The sequence below is a fragment of the Amblyomma mixtum genome, chromosome 3, assembly GCF_055824585.1.
Source record: "Amblyomma mixtum isolate Tamu chromosome 3, ASM5582458v1, whole genome shotgun sequence".
In the NCBI taxonomy this organism is placed as follows: Eukaryota; Metazoa; Arthropoda; class Arachnida; order Ixodida; family Ixodidae; genus Amblyomma; species Amblyomma mixtum.
This window is the reverse complement of record NC_143014.1, coordinates 371,222,432-371,242,344: the sequence shown is the minus strand read 5'-3', so window position 1 is coordinate 371,242,344 and position 19,913 is coordinate 371,222,432. Positions and strand designations below refer to the sequence as shown.

Here is a 19,913-nt window from a genome sequence, read left to right as displayed (position 1 = left end):
CCTGATGAAGAAAATTTATACAGTTTACAAGCATATGTTTCTTAATTTTTCAGAAGTGATATTTGCCGCGGCGGTGGCTATCCTATATCTGTGAATGTATTGCTGTCATCCATGCGCCGTGCTGCACTTGCCTTTAAAATTTCACATTGAGAGTCTGTTTGGATAGAATTTTATTTTAGCATTGTCTATCAGCAACCGTTATACAATGATTGCGTCCATTTATCGCGCACTATCCTCTTTGTACTTAGACTTCTGTTCCCAGTTAAGGAAAATTTTAAATGCCCTTATTAGTAAAAACAAAAAGATTATAATCACTCATGACATAAATATAATTATCAATTTGAGCAGTTCATCTTACGCTGACTATGCAAGCTGTTTTCTCAGTTGTGGTCCGGCATCTTCTTTTGATTCTTAGACCAGAGGTGAGCCTTAAGGTCCTAGCACAATAATTTACCATATCATCTCTGATATTGCGTTTTATCATACTGCTGGAGTAATTGAGCACCATATAACCGATCCCTGCGCTATCTTTGTACGCATTGGTAGTGCAAAGCCTAGTAATCGTAAACCATTCCCTAAAACATTATTTAACTCGGCAGAATTTGTCAAGATCAATCTTGCTATTGCCTGACCTTTCGATGCTACTGAAACCTCGCTTAACAAAGCCTTCGGTTTATTTTCAGGAAAAGTTGCTGACTGCATTAACCACAGCAATTGACGCATCACCATTCAGCGCCCACTAGGATCCTCCCGAAATCCTCGGATCACCAAGGGCTTGCTACTAGCTTTAAGTAAGGAAAATATTCTGCACCCAAAAAGCCAAGTCACAGCCATTTAGCATTGCCCTTAGCCATAACTGCCGAGTGTATTCGAACACGCTTTCAGAAAATTTAAAATGCGCCAAAAGGTCAAAGACAAATATTGAAAAATGCTAATGACAAGTGCGGCCATTGGCAGCTCATTAACGAATTCCTTAAAAAGTGCTCTGACCAACATCCAAATAAAATTAAAAACGACACGTGCACATAACTGATCATAATGACGTCTACAATGCCTTTAGTGACCACATTGCTTCACCTGCGCACCTCCATGAGCAGCCGTCGTTGCCTAGCCTTCCCCGTTGGGAATTTTTGTTTTACTTGCATTCCGGATGTCTAGATGAAGTGCAAGGGGTAACTTGTTCGCTCAATGCGACAGAGCCAATTTAGATTTGGCCCATCCTTTTTAAAATTAAACTTGTGGCAGAAAAGGTATCGCCTATTATGGCATGTATATTTACAAAACATTTTGTTCTGGCCTGTTTCCTGGCGGTCTGTAGTTTGCAAAAATATTTCTGCCTTTAAAAAATTTAACCGCCAATTTATCCCCAACTACCTTCAAATTTTGATTTCTCTCTTTCATTTATTAAAATTATCGAGAAACTGATCTCCACACGGCTCATGGCATCCATGGAAAACTAGGCATCTCTCCAACCCCCTATGTGCAGTTTTCTGAAACGCGTAGAACTCGTCGTCATCATAATCACACTTTAGCACTATACTTCGCGCATACTAACGCTCTCAAATTTTCTTTTTTCCCGAGAACTATTGACGAATGGAACGCCCTGCCTCTACAAGTGATATCGGCTGTTGATTTTGACAATGCACCTTGTGAACTATTTTAGATTGTATTTGTGCTACAGTGTTGTGTGAATGTGTTTTTCTGCCCTCCCTGCCTGGAACCAAATGAGGGTCTGCAGTATTGTGAAAATAAATAAATAAATATCGAAATTCAACTCACTTTCATTATAACAATTTGGTTTCCGTCAAGGATTTTTCATTGAACTTGTTATCCTTTACTGATAAAGTTAAGGATGCCATTCATAATGGTATGCTCGTTAGAGCACTATTTATCGATCTAAACAAAGCTTTTGATACAATGAACCACTGCATCGTTCTTCACAAACTCAGCTGCTTAGGAATTGGTGGCCCGCCTTCACAATATCTTTAACGCTATTATGTAACGGATCCCAAGTTGTTCAAATAAGCAGTAACATGTCATCTGCAAATTCTGGGATCATGGCAATTCCTCAAGGGTCTGTCTTGAGCCCTTTACTTTTGTTGTTATATATGAATACTTTGCCTAACTCGTACTTCAAGTGCATTTTGTACGCGGACGGCACAATTTTCACATCTCAAATATCTGTGACCATAGTGCCACAAAAACTTGACGCTGATCTCAATAACATTTTATTGTGGTGTAGACTTACACGCTTACATGTTAATCCTCCAAAAACGAAGTTCGTCACATTCCATTCACCTCTGATTGCACTTCCTGTATGTGCATCGAAGCGGTGTGGTGTGTGTACCTCCTTTTTTCTTGTCCTGCGTCTGTGTTCCGCTGGTTCCACCCTGACAACATTATGAACCAACTAGCCCAGCAATTTACGCTCCGAAGCGATTTAACCGGCACTTTGTACCACCTTGTGAGACAGCCACTTTTCTTCGTGTAGTTTTAGATAAAAATATGAAATTTAATCTGCACACTAAGAAAGTTTCGTTTGGCCTTCACATCACAATCAAAACGCGCGACTATTTTCCGCCCCATCTTATTTTATCACTGCACTGTGCTCATATGCATAGTGTTTTCTCTTGCTGGTCGTCTTCCGAGGGTAATGAATACTATACACATCTAAGTCACATTCTGCGCTTTCCAAACCAAGCAGTTAGACTAATGACTTTAGCCCGTTACTGGCTATCTCAGCCCCACTTTACCATAAGCCAAATATCTCACCTTTCCGCCAAATTTTTCCTTTCAAGATTTCGCTCATCATGTACTGATTAAAAAATAGCAATACTCCAGATGAAACACTTTTTATTGGTGACCTCAATAATAAAAATAACACACTGTTTTCTGAGCACTAAAATTTTCTGCTTCTTAAGGTTAGAACTAACTATGGCCAATTTACCGCTAAATGCACTGGCATATCACTGCGGAACACTTTGTCCTTTGAAATTAAATCATCATGTGCTTTACATTCATTTCAGGCTGGCATTAAACGACATTTCTGGAGGATATTGTCTGATGCGTAATGAACTAATTATATTGCTTTTTCTTTACTGGGTTTGACTATTTGCTGCTATTGCTAGTATAAAATGTTAATCAATGCACTAAGCTATCACTGTATGCTGCATTTTGTATGCCCTTGTAGTGTGCTTATTGTTAGAAGGCTCCCTGGCACTTTTCACTTTGGGGCCTCCTGGATTAACATGCAGTGTTCAACCAACGTGGTTGCATGCTTTATGAACATAAACTTGAAACTGCATACGCTCCCGCACAACGATGCGCGTGAAAGAGGTCTTGTGTAAGTGATCGGCAGCTCAAGTCGGAATAGTGCAGGATCGTTTGACGACCATCGGCGCCTCGTTGTCGCCATGCCTTATTCGGGGTATGCGGATAGGGAGGGAGCACGTGGATCAAGCAGGCCGGTTGGCCAACTTGTTGCATTGGCCACCTATAGGTCTGCTACTCCCGGGACGGACGGGTCTAGAGAAGAAATTTACTGCCTAGTCGTTTCTATGGGGCTGCGGGCCTGTACGAGGCATGCTGCAAACATCCCAAAACCACACGGTGCCGAACCCAGGCGGCAGCGTGTTAGGTCGACGTTCGAGTCAGCAGATAGCACATTTTCGGAAATAAACGAGGGGGAACGCGCGCGCACTCCCAGGCATGGTACGTTCGCTGGCGCGCAACGCATTCTGGAGATCAGCGGGTATCGGAGAATTTACTGCGGTGGCGCAACCGTCGCGAGACAAATTGATGGGCTTGGCCTCTAGGCCGAGCGAATCGGTAGACGGCGCACTTTTGAACTCCACGAGAACAGAAGAGTGTGCGGGCCGAGGCAGTTACGCCCACGCAGGCCCCACTCGAGTTACGTCGTGCGCTTGGAGTAACCGTTAGAGCCGACACCGGGTACTTTCGAGGCAAGAAGATCCGGAAAGTTTAAGCAGTGCGGACAGGGCGAGACAACGAACAACTCGGCCCTGCGGGAGCTCAGTTAAAGTGACCACTCTCTGCCGGCGGCTGTGTTGGTTTTACTTCTGACTGGTCTGAGTAACTGGAGAGCAAGGAAGGTCAAAATTTTGCGGAAGCCAAAAGTCAGGAATTTGTTCCCTCTCTCACGTCGATGTTGTTCTCCTGATTTTGACGTGGAGTGGTAGAGGGCGGGTCTCGTGAGTGACCCTAGGGACGTACTTCACGACTGGTGAGTTTCGGACAGGTGCGCAGGTCTTCGGATGGTGAGGCACTTGGAAGACTTCCGTGAATAATTTATTTATTACAATATATGCACAGCTGATTTACATATGCCGAAAGATTTCAACCTCTCCGCTTTAAGTAAAAATAAAACCTCAAACTTCCACGACTCCGGACCACCACTGGCCACCACACGGTCAACCCGCACGGCCGCCGCTCACGTAACTCGCGCCTCCAACTCCCCGCTCTCGGCCCCGGGGCCACCACCGGCCGCACATGACCGATCTGTCCGGCTGCCACACACCCAACCTCTGGCGCTCTCCTTCGCGCGCACCCATCTCCTTACATTCCAGCCAAAAACTCCATCCTCAGCCAATAGACAATACTCCTGCCAAAACTTACTCTTTAGCCAATAGATGACTTTCCCGCCATCGTTCAGACGTAAGATGTCACAGCGCAAAAGACAAGTACACAATATAAAACACACGCCTCACTGTAAGCCGTCATGGCTAACTAGAGGATACTGAAACGAGAAAAAACAAACAGAATTTAAAACACACGCTCCACTGTTAGCCTCCCTGGCTAGCAGCAAGAGCGAAAACAAGCACAGCGCCAGTCCACCCGAGCCGTCCTGTCGTCGTCTCGTGTCCCGAACCGACTTCCGAGAAGTCGGTTCCACACTCGCTGAGGCCGAGAAGCACGAAACTCGCACGCGGCGCCGTTTTTGCCAGCGCATTCTCCTGCTTCCCTTCGGCGGCATTACTCACTCTCTTTACCACGACGTACGCTAGTTGCGTCGTGACACCAAATTTAGCGGGAAATAGCTGTACGAATATTTTAAAAACAGAACTTGCTCTTCTGGTACTTTTTTCTTTTGGAAACAGCGTGTGCAACACTGTCGAAATCGTACCTAGTTGTGACCAGTGTACTTTCTTTGCATGTGCCAAAAATAATGGCTAAATTTAAAGTAACTGCATTACTTTGTCACAGTAACTGTAATTCAATGTGAGTACTTTTAAGGCAGGCGAAGAAATTTGTAATGCAATTTCTTTACATTGCCGCGTTATGTGCGAATGCTAATAATAATGTAATTCCTTCGGAAAAGTAATCGCCTCACAAAGTAATGGCCTCACATGTGGCGCGTTACCACGCCATGCTTTGCATCCGAAACGGGCGATATTTCTCTGGCCCGACCGACTACTAGGAACGCTTCTTTCTGTCGGCCTGCGTTTAGCTACTATCGGGAACGCCCTCTGATTGCTGCACTGCCCAGTTACTGACGCTACTTTTAGAGCGGCCGCAGTTCGTTGTCCTCGGATACCGTTAGGATGGCGGCAACATCGAAAGCGGCTCCGTTCGTGAATTCCGCGTTTTAGAGCGCTCCAACGCAGGACAAAAAAAGCTATGTACTGAACACATCAAATAAAAATTGATGTAGCAAACGTTTGCTGAGGTTTTGTCCGAAAACGCAATAGCTAAAAGATTAATATTTATTATTCCCTCGCTCAAAATGCAAAATACTTTAATTAGCTACGTAGAATGGTCAACAACACTATTGAAGTTGCCTCACCTATCTTGCTTGAGTATGCTTTTAATCTTTGATTAAAGATAGCTGGGACACCCCGTATACGGTTCCTTCATTAGAGTAGAACTTTATTTCGGCCTTGTTGTTACATATTATTATCAAAGACACTGAGCGAAAACAAAAGACGAATCATATCGACAACCACTATTATATGTAGTGAATCTACTGAAAGGGAGAGGCTTAAGGCGAGGAAAAGCGTGAACAGAGCTGAAGTGTTCACAGAAGAATATTCGCTGCAGTGACCAAATCAGTGCGCGGCTGAGGCTGTAGAGACGGAGATCCTTGTGGAGAATCATGCCAAGCTCGGAGACGATAACCGCTGATTGCCCTAGACGTCTACCACCGTGTACCTTGACAGGATTCCGTCACTTCTGTAGTTCCCAGTACCCACACCAGGGGCTACTAGGAGGGTCAGCGCGCTTCGTCCGCGACTGATTTTGCAGTGCGCACCTTCCATCAAAAGTATTCAGGCCACCATGAGGGGGGAAATGGTGCCAACTCTGAATCGTGCGGTGGCGTTCAGTATGGCGATCTTGGCTGCAGGCATAACCAGAGGCGGTATATAAAGCAAACAATGATGGACGTTACCCCACAACGCTATAAAAGGACCGCATTCAGGGTCAAGCTAGGGTCGATTTCAATCAGAGAAGTACTCTCAATAGTGCGGCAATGCACCATTACACGCCCGTTGTTTCGCCATTACACCTACCATGCATGCTCTTCCCTGATTAGGCCTCTACCTGCATACGCCGTACGCCGGTATGCCGGGTTGACCGGTGCATCCGCGCCGGTCAACAGGCAGTCAACGCGACAATGAGCAGAACCCGCGCAACATGTTGCACAATGGCAGATCGCTTCAACGGTTAATTCAGGACGTAAGCGATGTGTTTTAATGGGCAAACATTCGGAAAAACTGTTAAACTGGTTGGTGCCGACTGTGTACGGCTGGCTTCCATACGCTCGACGTACATATCGCAAGCAACGCACTATTGTAACATCCAATACCTCAGTTCACCTGGAAATATTTCCACACTTTTTTTTACCATGCACAAAGTTGTTTATGCCATTGGGTAGCGTATTTGCATTCTCTGCAACTTTTCCTGCTGCTAGAGATGTGTCTGTCTACTACTTGTTGTATCTCTTTTTTTTAAGAGCGTTGTTTCGTCATGAAATGCAAACGGGCCTGCACTGGCACAAAACAAGAGCACCGGCCAGGCCGCGTTGTTCATTAGACACTTATAGCGGCCCGAGGTCGCGTTCGCAGTCCAGGCTGAAGACGTAGCGGCGAGTATGGCTGGGCCCAGTCTATAGGTGCTGGCCCGTGCGGACCTCTAGCACCGAGTAAAAAGTTATGTTTTGTAGCTTTCGCCAATCTAAATCCTGCGTTGTGCCATTTTAGCATTCCAGTTCAGTGGTTGTGCTACTGTTACAGAATTTAACCAGAATAGCCTTTTCGCTCTGTAATCGCAGTTTCCATATTCCTTTATTTTGGCTCCTAGGAGACGTAGGCCCTGGAAGGGACATTCGCAACTTTCTAATCGCACCGGCAGTTTTAAGAAACTGAATGGCGGCGGTAGACATTGATCAAAGTGTTTTACTTCTTTCCTTTTTTTAAATCAAGATGGCCAGTGATATGAAGTGGTTTTATGCATGCCGTCAAGGGAAGAGTCGCATCTGCCAGCGCCTGTCTCGCGCACTGTTAAAACGTTCGCCACGTGCGAACAATAGAAAGATCCCTAAGAAAGCTTCGAGGGTTTGCGTCGGGCAGACCCTCCAAGATGATGAAATAACAGCGCAAGGAACGGGACGAAAACACGAAGGAAGAAGACACAGACACGGGCGCTGACTAACAACTGAAATTTTATTTCGAAGCAGGACACATATATAAAGTACAAAGAGGGGGGTGTGTCCAAGGCGATCCTGCACAATCACCGAAACAGTGTAGTCACGTCCAAGGGTAAAAACGATAAAAAGGTGAAAAAGCCGAAAGAAAGACAAAAAGCGATAAAACCACGGTGTAAGAGGCCGGGACGGAAGTAAAAGCGATGAAAACGATGAAAACGGATATCCACATAGCCAAAAGGCAAAAAAAACAGCGTTAAACTAACGGTGAAAAACGGGACTAAAATCGCGGCACAAGGTGATTAACAAAAAAGACAGAGAGGGGCATTTAAGAACAAGATTAAACATTTACCCTGCCCCTAAGAAAGTCCAATTCTTTTTGCGACAGGCACAGGGAGGGTGCACTCACACATTGTTCTTTTGCGTTGTGGATTTCGAATGCTTCTACGATTTCCCTGGATATCCTATCCCGTCCTCTGGCAAGAACTGTGCAGCGATTGAAATCTGGGTAACAGGCAGGACTACACTTTAACATCTCTCTCTCTTAATCACAGAGTGACTGGATGCCAGACAAGCAGAGGCTTGAAGTTAAATTCAACGCAATCGGACGTCGTCATGGCATGTCTTGTGATTGTTGGCAGATTCTTTTTATGACAGCACTGTTATTGACCATTGATTCTGCTCAGCTATTCTGTGGAAGGGAAGAAGCCTTCTCGCTCCTGCGGCTTCCCCGTGTTGCGTGTGCTGCTCGAAACATTCAATGACGATCGAGTAGCACCAGGATGAATCTCAGGGGGAGAGGGGGGGGGGACACCCGCAGGAGAGCGTCCCCCCTACCCTAAGCGCAGGGGAGTCACAACCCTCCTGTCCCCCCCCACGCAATTTAGGTCTGTTTAGACTGTCTTCTTTCATTGAATGTGCTCGTCCTGCTGAAAATATGATAAGAACAAAGAAAACAGGCCACACAAATTTTAGGTAACAACAGCTCTTCTAAAATATCGGAAATTATAAAAAAAATAGAAACTATGATAGTACTTGAAGAAATCGTAGTAACAATTTAACAGAAATTATATGATTATACGCATGCGACCAATATTTAATCAAGGAAAATTCGAAAAATAAAAAAGCACGGACGAAAAGAGCCCAAGTACGGACGCAAGGATGAGCCCGTCCTTGCGCTCTTATCGTCCGTGCCTTTTTATGCGAAGCATACTACTTTGGCTACCACTTCAGCCCTTCACCGTGGTTGTGCGCCTCCAAATCACGTGACACGATGACGCCACACCACGTGACACGATGACGTCACGACAGTAGAGAAACGGGGGCCCACCTCGCGCCGTCGCTGTGGTTGTGCGCCTCCAAATCACGTGATACATGACGTCACACCACGTGACACGATGACGTCACGACAGTGGAGAAACAGGGGCCCACCTCGCGCCGTCGCTGTGGTTGTGCGCCTCCAAATCACGTGATACATGTCGTCACACCACGTGACACGATGACGTCACGACAGTGGAGAAACGGGGGCCCACCTCGCGCCGTCGCTGTGGTTGTGCGCCTCCAAATTACGCGACACGATGATGCTTCGCATTCTCCAGGCTTAACCAAGTTAAGCCTCAGCCATTTTTTTGCATGTTTTCCTTTTCTTGAGTATGCACGACCGACACGCCCAACAACTTGCACTCTTACACTAGTACTTCATTTAGTTCATTTCACCTCAGCCTTGCCTCGAGAAGTGAACTTCGTGGCCGAAAGGCAGGTTGCGCAAAGACATCCAGAGAGGCAAGGCCAACACAAGGATAAAAAAAGAAGAAAAACTTAATAACTACCTCTATATTTGTATGTATTTCTAACATTTTTTATTCCTTTAGGTACAAGCAAGTCAACGAACTTCTGTCACGGACGTCTTCAAGCGACGAAAGAAACAACTGAAGAAGAGCAAGGAACGATACCCGCCAGCATTGAGAGAATAGCTGAAAAAGAGAAAGAAGGAAAAAATCTGTAAAATCAATAAACATAAGAGGAAACATAAGAGCAGCTAAGGCAGGCGGAATAAATCGTATATGAGTTTGTGGAAACGCACCTTAAGGACATGGAGCAACCACCCCGTAACCTTGAATTCGCATGAGAAACCTGCAATAAAACAGAGGGCAGCAGAAATATGGCTGGAATTTGGACATTCATTCATAAAAGTATGAATTGGCAAATGGTCAAACAGGAATGCAAGGAACATTTATAGCCAAAAGGAAAAGTGGCAAGGGAGAAAACACTCCTTGGATCTGTAAACCTGTGGGCAGGAGCTAATGCCAAAGAGGAAAACTTAAAAATGGTAGAATGCATCGCAAGCGACATTAACGAGCTTGGAGGAGAGGGCGAGATAATTAGGCGGCATGAATGCACTCATAGAAGACTTGGAGGCGTACACAGATTCGAGAGGAAGCATGCTGCTGGATATGTGGGACAAGCATGCTTTAGTTGTATGCACCTGTAACGTGTAACGAGAAGTGTAAAGGGCTCATAACATGGGAGGCAGGGAGTGTGCAGTCGACGATAGATTATGCATTTATGTCACATAGGATTTATAATAAGCTAGGGGTAATGAGCATAGATGAACATGGCTCCAGAAGTATAGGCAGTGAGCACAAACGTATTAAGCTGAGTTTCAGGAGGTAGACCAATGTAGGACCGAGGCAAGATTAACATTGAGATGGGATCTTTTACTCAGAAAAGCATTGGAAGCAGCAGCCAAACAAATTCAGAAAGCAATTTGTGAGGACAATGAAATAAAATGGACTTATACAAATTTGCTCGATTTCGTGAGCTAGGCCAAAAAGGGAAACAAGACTCAAACCCAAGAATTGGGGGACCAGGAAGTCAAGAAGGCTTTAAGAAACGTCAGGAAACCTCCAGGGAACACAGCTATTCCAAGAAAAGGGGGGAACCAGAAGCTGAAGCAGACAGAAAAAGGGGTGCCTTCACAAAGTATAGAAGAGAAGGGTCCTATTTTATCACCGAGAAAGTTATAAGTAAAGGGGTCCAATGGATGCCAGAAGTAAATAAAAAGGATCGAAAAGCAGCTAAAAAATTTTGGAAACATCTGAACTCTATGAGTAATAAGATTAGGCTGGAGAAAAATTTTACAGTTACAGATCAAGGTATTCGGCTAGAAGGGGAAGAGGCCACGGAACATATAGAACCAGGATGAGAGTGAAAATTTAAAAACAAAAGAAAATTGGATACTATTTATCCAAGGAAGATAGACCGGCCACCGCAGTTGCTTCGCGTGAACAAAGAGAGGTGTAAAGGGGAGAGCAGAAGGTTGCTAGTGGCACGTCGGAACGACCAGACGGTATTCCGATTACGTTAATAAAGAATCTAGGACCAAAATCCAAGCTAACATTAAGAGAGGCAGTGAGCAAAATGATAATGGATGGCAAAGCCCCCCATGGACGGTGACTAAGCAGTATGAACATGATATATAAGGGAAAGGAGGGCCAAACTGACAACTACGGTCCCTTGCAGTGACGCCAGTGGTTTACAGGTTGGTGATGCAGATTATAAAGGACATCTGCATGCATGGATGGAGAACGAAGGGGTGCTAGGGAAGCTACAAATTGGGTTCCGGAAACAAAATATGTTGGAGGATAATCTGTTTTCATTAACTCAGTGTATCGAGATTGCTGAAAAGGCTATGGCTAGCATTTGTGGATATCAGAGGAGTTTATGACAGCGTTATTCAAGAGGATCTCTGGGACATACTGGGCACATTGAATGTGAATGATGGAGTAACTCATCTTTTTAAAGATGTGTATAAAAGTAACAAATTGCTTGTAAAATGGCAAAAAAAGCACTACAGCCTATAGAGATACAACAGGGGCTTTGGAAAGGATGTCCTTGCCTGCGGACTAGGACATATCGAGCCAGGTACATATCTAGGACATATCGATCCGACTAGGACATATCGAGCCGTGTGCAGAGCAGGAGGCAAGGCTGAATACTTGATACTTTTCAGTAAACGTCTTTACCCTGCAGTTTAAAGCATCGAGGCTGATTTATTCAAAGCATTGGGGTTTAAGGACTGTGGAGCAAAAATATATTTTAAGCGGATAGAAATAACCAAGAGGAGGTTACCTTATTGGTGGCTAAAATCAAGACAAGAGCGAAATTTCACGAGTTATCGCTAGGTGACCGTCTGATTGAAAGGGTTCTGCCTTATCTATCCACCCGTCGATAGACATTCGCAGGGAGATAGGACATTGCAATCGATATTATTAATTAACTTCGTCCAAGAAGCAAGGAAACGATGTTGCAAACACTGGAAACAGTCTGGACGAATAAGCAAATTCTGGACAGCTAGCGACAGAGTGAAATGAATCGAATTTATAAAGGTAAACAAGTGGAAAACCGCATGAAATCCCACAGACCAATTACGATAACATCTGTTACATACAGACTGGCAGTGCAGGAAGTGAGATTTTAAAAAAAAAACAGTCATATACAGAAAGTAATAAGATACTTTGAGAACTTTAGAGCGAGTTCAGAAGTGGTAGGCGCATATATGATAGCCTGTTCGTGCTTACTCAATTCATAGAACTAGCTAGGCCGGAAAAGAGACCTCTGTATTTAGCCTTCCTGGGCATAAGCGGTGCATACGACAACGTGAATAGAGAGCTCATGTGGAACATACTTAGATGAAGGTTTCAGTGATGAGATTATTGACTTCCTGCAGGAAATATACCGAGATAATAAAGATGAAATTAGATGGTAAGGGATAAAAAGTACAACAACTGTGGAGGCACCGAAACGGTTAAGGCAAGGTTGTCCTCTATGATACATACGAAAAGAAAGCTACAGGAAAGTATTCTAGGGTATAATTTGTCGTAGAGGTTAAGCTGAAATCTATTAAAATAGCGGCGACCAGGTTTATTGTACAAGGATGATATTGCACAGCTAGCAGAGAGGCAGGAAGAATTGCAAACTCTGGCTACTTCCTATGGAGACGAAGGCGACTCTCTAAGCTTCACGTTTAGCACAATTAAGTAAGATCTGATGATTTTCAAAGATTCAACTGATCAGGTGCGTACAATACAAGGCCATGAAGTACCCATATTGGCAGAATACAAATATCTTGGGTAAAGAAAAATGAAGTACATATACACATGGAACAGCACGAACCGACTGCTAGGGCGAAAGGGGGAAGAGATGCCGTCACAATGAAACTTAGGGCGATATGGGGGTCTGAAGTACTGATAGGGATTTGGTAGGAATAATGGTGCCAGGGCTATCGAGAATGCAGTTTTTTGCCTGAGGGCAGAGTTTATCCGAAACTAGAAATAAATCACAGCTCTCTCAATATGGCAAAACCCATGGCGAAACCATAAACGAGACAGTACAGAGGATGTGGGCTGGACTTCGTTCGAAGCATTTGACCCACGGTGGCGGAGGACTATGGAATTAAGCAGTAAGCATGCAAGAAACAAAGGCGGAGAAATAAAGAGCTTTGAACGGCAGGTAAAAAACGCAGAAGGCAAAAACAGCTGTTAGTTGAATAGAAAAGAAGCATAGTGTATAAATATATCAAAATTAGAAAACGGTCGTCAGGAAGAAATTGTTATACGATAATTCCAGAGGCAGTGCCTTATTCATTAGCGCTAGATGAGGTTGTCTTAGAACACGAAGCTAGGAAAAGAAATTTAACCAAGACGACGCATGTGTATTGTGTGGTAAATTTATTTTAAAAAATTGAACATCTTATATTCGAATGTGGTGGTATCAGTCCGGATGTCGATTCAGGCAGAGTCAGTCTCCTCGAGGCCCTATGGATTAGAGTCAACAATAATCATATGAGTGAATCTGCTGTGGAAGTCAGCAAAAAGCGATTGGAATATTGGTGGGTCAAAAGTAGACAGGTAGCATAAGGTTATAAGGAGTATGATTAAAAATATATTTGAAGAAAATGGGGATTGATACACCAATTTATTATACCGCTAAATAAATGTAAATAAAAAAAGCCGAGCATGGTGTCAACTGCCACCACCTCGTTTCAAAGGGGCCGTTCCCATCTTTCTACCATCCATCCATCGTGACATCAGTTACAACGGTATTTTATCGAATACCAATGCAAGTCACCAAGGATAAACTTCAAAGTTCGACTAAAGTGTAGGGACTTTCGGGAGAACTGCAGAATGGATTCAGAGAACGAAGTAGATTCGACAACTTGTTCGCAGGCACAGAACGCATCGGAGTTGCTGAAAGGGAAGAATGACCACTGTGTATGCCGTTTTTAGAGATTAAAGGGCTTACGACAATGTAAACCACGCCCTGCCAGGCAAGCTTTGGAAGAAAGGGGGTGTGGGTTGTGAAACAGTATGTTCATTAAAACAATCTAAAGGTTGCGATGATGGCTAAGTCGTTAAGGTGCTCGGCTGCTGACCCGACGGAGGCGAAATTCTTGAGCCCCGTGTACTGTGCGATGTCAGTGCACGTTAAAGAACCCCATTTGGTCAAAATTTCAGGAGCCTCTCACTACGGCGTCCCTCATAAACAGAGTCGCTTTGGGAGGTTAAACGCCCATTAACCTAAAAAAGTTTACCAGGAGAACAACGTAGCTTTCAATATGAAGAAAATAGAAGATGCTGAAAGGATGTCCTTTATTGCCAGTCGTATTTCTTCTATTCACCTACACCAGAGAGATTGAACGGAAGATAGAAACGGGTGGATTAGGGTAGATTGCGTCGTGGCGACGAAGGGGCGAACTGGAAACAAGTCGCATACCAGGATTCGTATATGCCGACGACATCGTTCTTCTAGCAGACGGCACGGGAAGCCTTCCAGGCTTGGCAGACATTTGCGGAAAAGAGGCGAAGGGTTTTTTTTTTTATTCGAGATGTTTGCCATTAGGCATAATGAGAAAGCGAGAGAAAGTTACAAGAAGGAGTGTAAACAAGCCTGGTTTAAAATGGCAAAAGTTCTCGATAAATTGATTATCATGTGTCCACTTGCGATAGTTTCCTGCAACGTCCCATCGCAAGCCTACCTTCCTTAGAGAGCGTCGTCTCACGGAGGCTGTAGCCGGGCAAGTCGACAGCAAGTGTTTTTCGTCACAGTGGTCTGGCGCAGCACCTCAATGGGGATACTTGTCAGCCACTTCAAAACGTTTGTCACGCCGCCGATGACGCACAGGAGTCAGAGCCGCTCCTGCCCGAATCCAGCGCACAGATACCTCCCCCTCTCGATTGAGACTATGGGAGAGAGGGTAAGAACACGGAGGAATTAGAGCGCGTGTTCGCTGACTCAAAGCCTGTTTCTCGGAAACATGGGACAGGAACGGATCTGGGGAAGAGGGGAAGGTGGCGAGATGTCTGATGTCGCAAGGTGTGTCATTGTATCCACAAGAGTATTATGCGGATCGTGACCATGGCCGCGAATCAAGTGTATACGCACGGGACAGGGATATTTTACTGCAGAGTTGGTGAATGGATTGCGCAATTTCGAATGGATTGTGTAATTTCTAATGTGCGCCAGAGTGACTTAAAGGTGTACTGAACAGAAATCTGAACTCGTCTTTTTGCCGCGGGAACTCGACCTGCACGTTCCAAGCATTCTTAGAAGCTTAGATTTATTGCCCTGTGTGGCCGATTTCCCTAATTAAATCGAACTAACGTCCGGCTCCCGCCTTTATTTTTTGAATTCTCCCCGTACGGTAGGCGGAGTCGACCAACGCGTGAAGTGCCTTTCAGCCAACTCCGTGGAGGCTTTGCTTTCACTTTATTTTGTTCTTTAGGTTTCCGTGAATAAATAGTTCATTCGCAGATAATATAGCCGCGAAACCAACCCGCAGAAATAAAAATACGCGCGGACTATTTGCTTCTACGGATTACTACGTATTACTCCGCCGATGGCAGAGCGGCAAGCCGCCACGGGACTGGGTGAAAGGCGTTCACGCGTTGGTCGACTCCGCCCACCGTACGGGGAGAATTAAAAAAAAAAAGGCGGGAGCCGGACGCTCATTTGATGTAATTTGAGAAATCGGCCACACAGGGCAATAATTCGTAGTTTCTAAGTATGCTCGGAACGTGTAGATTGCGTTCCGGCGGCAAAAAGACGAGTTCAGATTTCTCTTCACTGCACCTTTAAGCTGCTTAAGAGCGGCAAGGGAGTCAGTGTAAATGTGAACAATATCGAAAGTGTGTACGTGTGGAAGCGAACCAATTGCATTATGTATTGCATGAAGCTCCAAGGCAAGGGGGGAGCAAGTATCCGCGCTATAAGTACTGCGGGAGTAAAGATGAGGATGGGAGGGACCGTAAACTGCGGTAGCTCTCTGCAGTACTGTGTGTGATGTATCGGTTATATTATGCACCCTGAAGGTATACATGTGCGGCTGATATCGGCGCCGAAGCAGAGGAGCGATTGTCTGTGAGTTGACAGTACGATCATGGAGGACAAATCTGTAAACGATGAAGCTGAAGCGACATCTTACGTGCTCTGTTTGCCTCACGCAGGTCGATTATTTCACTTAATGTATTGAGTTGAGCGTACTCTTGCATAATGGGTATGGATGTGATACGAGGAAGATAAGTTATGGCGCGCATAGCTCCCGATTGATTGATTGATTGATTGATTGATTGATTGATTGATTGATTGATTGATTGATTGATTGATTGATTGATTGATTGATTGATTGATTGAACGGAGTCCCACTTCGACGGGTGAGGCGGTGAAATTGTGCCCGGTACCCAATCCGCGGCTGGAGGATGGAGCGCACGAGCTCACGGGCAGTATCAAAACGGGCTCCGCAAGAGCGCATAGCTATGCGTCGAACTGATGACCAAGGGTTACGGGAGCCGATTTACGGGTCGCGTTCAGCCACGCAGTCCCGGTTCCTGAGATATAAAGTAGAAGACCCAGAGCACGCCCACTTTCTAGTTGAGGAATTTTAGAATTATCAACCGTGAAGGTAATAGGGGCTGCTTTCCGTATGCCACATCTATTTCCAATGCGAATGAAACAAGATTTATTACCCGACAGGGTCAGACTCAAAGGGGGGTAGTCGTGATGTTAGTGCATCCAGCGCTTGCTGGGGCTCCGACTGTTGCACAGACGCATCTGGATGACAGGACCACAAGGTTATGTCGTCGGCATACGGAAGGACGCATACAGAAGACATTTGTTCTAAGGCTCGGACAAGAGGAATAAATGTTACGTTAAGTAATGTGGGGGCAAAGACGGAGCCCTGGGGTACACCGCGGTTGGAGCTAAAGTGACCAAAAGGCTTCCCATGAACACGCACACTAAAGGTTCTGTTGGTTAAAAATGAGTGAATTGAGAGGAGAAACCGATGCGAGAGACGGAGATCTTGAAGGGGGCCAAGAATTGCAGAGTGAAGGACGCTGTCATATGCCTTTGTGATATCAGTAGCGATCACCGTAAGAACAAGATGTCTATGGGGAGAATGGTTAAGTACGTCCGGAGCAAAAACAGGAAGACCGCCTTCCGTTCCAATATGATGGCGGAACCCAATTGGAGATTCCAGATAGCAATCATTAGATTCCAGCCACAATGACAAGCGAGTTGCTAAAATGTGTTCATAAAGCTTGCAGATGGTAGGCGTAAGCGAAAGAGGGGTAGGGCCGAAAGAGAAACTGGCGGCTGACCTGGTTTGGGTATTGGTACAACGATAGAATGTTTCGACTCTGCAAGAATAACTTCAGATTGCAACACCGCATTGAATATATCAAGAAGGGACTGTAGAGCAGGACCTTCTAAACTACGAAACTTCGAGTCAGGTACGCCGTCGTGTCCGGGAGCAGTGCTTGTTTTGAGACGATCTATAGAAGCCAGCAATTCTGCTATGGTAAAACCTCTAGCAACCTCATCAAGGTGCTCAGAAATCGATAATATGGGAGGAGGAGTAGGAAAGCAGTCATGATGCGGCAAAACCTGACGGGCTGCCTGTTGTGAAAACGAAGCTTCATCCACATTCAGAGCCATGCGAATGTTTCGGCATTATCAGCTACTTAAAAAGTGCCAGGCGGAGGGTCTAGGGCTAAGATTTAGCGCTGAAACATAGCGAGTTATTGTTTGTAATGGTGAGGCTGGTACGATGCCGCTAGAAAACTTAATTACCTATAGCTAAGGCGTACAGGTATCTCGGAATATGGATAAGTGACGGCAGAGACTACCTGTGAGACGAAAGGGAGCAAATTGTGAAGAAAGGAAATACGAACGCAGCTGTCATGAAGAATCTTGCGGTCTGGAAATATAATAAATATGAAATTACACGACTAATCTGGAAAGGCACGACGGTACTGGGCTTGACGGTTGCAAACGCTGTGACGTGCTTGGGATGTGTCACAAATTTGTCTCTTCAAATAAAGCAGGGGACAGTATGTATGCTTGCCTTAGCAGCACATAGAAACAATACTGATGAAGCCGTTCAAAAAAATATGCGTTGCTCAGTATTCGAAGCCCGTGAGGAAAAAAGTGCACTATGAAAAATGATTAAGGCTATGAATAAGAGATGACGGTGGCAAAAACTTTCAGGTCCTTATACAGACGCAGTATCGATACTACAAAAAAGGCCATGAACAATACAGCTTGCTAATCAATACAAATACCACAATCATCAGCTAAAACGGGATCTTTTATCTGAACCATCATTCATATCACCTCGCACGGATCATCGCCACAAGGTACGCATTCCATACTGCCGAAGCAATCCATACTTCAACTCATTTATACCCAAGACGGCGAGCGATTGGAACCACCTGCCCACCTTGGTTGCCGATATTTCTGACACCTGTTTATTTAAAAATGCCGCGGAAAACTATGTGTTTGACTAGGCTGTTTTGTTACCTAATCTGATATGTATTTTGTTCAAGCTTACGTTTTTTTCTTTCTTTGCTGTATTACATTACATTTTGCATTTACTTTTTGTTTTCATTTTGCTGCATTGTCTATACTTTTTTTAACCACTCCCTTCTGTAACGCCCCACTGGGGCCCTGAAGGTATTGTAATAAATAAATAAATAAATAAATAAATAAATGGCAAAGGGAACAAAGCGATAGTAAGACCACCTTGCAACAGAAAATATGATCATCAAAAAATACTCCCTGGCAAAATAAAATGCTTAATAAGCCAAAGTTGGAGCTCTACAGGACTGCTAAATCTAAGATTAAAAGGAAAAAACTTTTCTGGCAATTCCAAAGGAATAAGTTGACTTTTCCAGGCCAGGGCTCGGTGCTTCAGGTCGAAGTGTAGCCGGCAAAAATTTGACATCACGGATGACGTTCGCTGTTGCTGCAATTCAAGACAGGTTTATGATAGAACATATTCTTATCCGGTATAGGACTCTCCAACCCTCAGTGTACCATGGCGCCGCAGGAATCCGTGAAGCCCTAGGGTTTCTGGATAGCCAGGATATGCTCAATTTCAAGAACTAGAAACAAGTAAGAAACGACTAGGGGATTCCTGAAGAAGGATAAAAGAGTAGCTTAGAAACGGGAAGAAAATTCGCAGTTAATCCGAAGCTATTGACCACGCTAGGAATTTATGAGCAACACTTGTTGTTGGGCTAGTTGGTAATACATATTTCTGAAGGAACCAGCGCACAAAACACAACGGACAAGAAAAAGGTGGAACACGACGGACAGGAGCGCTGAACTTACAACTTTATTTCGGAAGTAAAGATGCAACGTATATATACAGCCATGTCAGGGAGGCGTGTCACACAGGGAAAGCAAGAACAAGTGAAATCTACAAGGTCATGATGAGACAAGCGGCACAAGCAAACCAAAAACCTTAACTAATATAACATGTGAAGGTGACCAGTTTCAATGGAGGCAAGAAAAACAACAGGGAAAAAGAAAAAAAAACAAGGGAAAAAACGCCAGACCTCGTGAAGATGAAAATTGATACTGATAACAAAAACCGATAAAAACAAAAGGCAAAAGCCAATAAAAGCGATAAAAGCAATAAAGTTAACAGGGCAAAGGAAATGAAGAATATAAAATGCCAACAAGTAACACGGCAAAAAATACTAACAGCTAAAATTAAGAAAACATCGCGGAAAAAACTAACAGCTAAAAGGTAAAACCCACAGAAACATAAGGTTAAGTCTTGTGTAAACAAATAGCGGAATAAAAAAGGCGGGAAAAAGACGGTTGCATAAGGTGGGAAGTTAAAATGCTAGTGCCTCGAATTTTGTGCCAGATAGGCGAGTTCTTTCTCAGATAGCGACACCGAAGGCTG

The 19,913-nt window shown here is 44.5% G+C and overlaps 1 long non-coding RNA gene across 2 annotated transcripts in view; it reads right to left on the bottom strand.

Annotated features, from left to right (window-relative positions):
• The window catches only part of LOC149356766 (uncharacterized), a 198,019-nt gene that overhangs the window by 21,541 nt on the left and 156,565 nt on the right, over positions 1-19,913 (bottom strand). The window contains exon 4 of one of the 2 annotated variants that reach the window (XR_016291681.1): positions 13,436-13,476. The exons of the other annotated variant lie outside the window; for it this stretch is intronic. This is a non-coding gene — a long non-coding RNA (uncharacterized LOC149356766). Of the gene's footprint in view, positions 1-13,435; positions 13,477-19,913 lie in introns of those variants that run through there. 2 annotated transcript variants of the gene reach the window in all.